Below are 1,929 nucleotides of genomic sequence, written 5' to 3'. Positions count from 1 at the left end.
GTTTGTTTGTCGCTCCCCCCCCAACCCCCATTCAACGCCTTTGTATTCTTAACCCCTGTCTGGGAATCCTTCACAAAACAGTCACGTGTCGTCACATTTTCTGCCAAAATGACCCCCTCCTCCAAGGGAGATCACTAGAGTAATAAGGAATCGAGATGACTGCGTCCCTTCCTCCCTTTGCTCAGGTTCATGTAAACGCACGCTCCGTATAAACACACGCTAAGGAACCCTCCCAAGCACCTTGCGTTTAGGCGGAGACTACTGTAGCTTATTAAACCTAGAACTAGTAACTAGTAGTTTGCAGTCTATACTGACGACCTGCTGAACTGAAAGATCATATAATGTATTATATAAAGCCACATATTTATCAGAGACGGGATCACAAAACACAAAAGTGTAAATCAATGTATCACTCAATGCACTCAATAAATTTTTCAGTCATAATTCTGTCTTGCAGACATAGATAAATGGAACAGTTTTTCTATTATAATACATTGAGCCATGTGAACAAGGAAAGTCTTCACAAAGTGAGTTAAAAACTATTTATTGTAAACACCTGGTCGTAAACTGCACACTTAATTCACTTCATGCACTGCATCCAAATCAACTTTCTTCCCTGACGGCAATATATGAGAAACATACTATAGGCCTACGACAGAGTGTTTTGTTTGAAATGTTAGTTTTCCCAAAATTAAGTCTGTATGAGAGTGATGCACTAAAAGGCAACACACAGGCCCACATTAAAAATCCTGAAAATTTCAAATAGTGATCTATGCTAATTATCTCTGAGTATAAGAACATTGATACAAAAGAATAAAATGTAAACATTATGTACTTAAGCCATCTTGTCATCATCAATGATTGATATAAGGGAAAGGTGATCTCTCTGTTTGACTGCTCGTGGTAAAAATTTGTACCTACAGATTATATTGACTAATTGTACTTATATGACAGACAGATAACTGATAAATTCAAAAATAAATAACAGAACCGGTGCCAATATCATATTTTGAACTTGCATAAGTTGAATACATTGTATACCGAAAAGAAATTTCTGCATAGTTTAAAAAGAAGGTGAGGGGAAGTACCCGAGGACAAAAAATAAGACATAACTTTTTTGATCTCAGCAGGGAGATTCATATTACGATGTCATGTATAACAATCAACATATATGTTACAATAATAATAACTGATTACATAATAACACGTTCAAAGAGAGCAAGTCCTATTCAAAACGTGATTGAATCTTTGCAAGCCATCAAGCATAAAATATTTCAACAGCATCTCTTACAGCAGTTTAAAAGCAAAATGTGAATAGTACGCTAATGGTTAAAGCTAAAAAACAGAAAAGAGTTATTCAAATGCCTTAGTTTGAGCTAAAAAAATCATAAGAATGAACAAAGCTTTAAAAAATATGCTAAAGACTAAATATAAGGAACAATCCATACATTATAGTGTATACTAAACTGGGTATCTCAAATGGTCCAGCAATAAGGCGCTGTTCAGACGACCCATTTATGCAAACTTTATGCATAGTGTACAACCAAACAAAGTTATGCCAACTCTGAGAGCTCAACAAACCTGGTTTTATTAGGATGAGGTCAGCAGTATAAAAGGATCTGCATATACATCAATATCAATATCATTTGTGCGTTTAAAGTTCTGCAGTTCAAGCCATCAGATTCAAAAGCCTGAAGCATTGTTCTTTTAATCCTGAACAAACCTACACAGTGAGACGGACTACAAAAAAGTGCATATATGCACATCCCGCGAGTCCAAATTTATCTGTGTATCTACCAAATTAGGTCACACACTTTTTTGGTCTCAAAATACAACAACCATGTCAGCCATAAAAGAAAATCTAGACAAGACTGAAGGTGTCTTTTGCAGGAAAATTGCTAGGTGATTTAGTCACACATGACACAAATA

The sequence above is a fragment of the Aplysia californica genome, unplaced genomic scaffold (assembly GCF_000002075.1).
Source record: "Aplysia californica isolate F4 #8 unplaced genomic scaffold, AplCal3.0 scaffold00825, whole genome shotgun sequence".
Lineage (NCBI taxonomy): Eukaryota > Metazoa > Mollusca > Gastropoda > Aplysiida > Aplysiidae > Aplysia > Aplysia californica.
Note: the sequence above shows the minus strand (reverse complement) of the source record.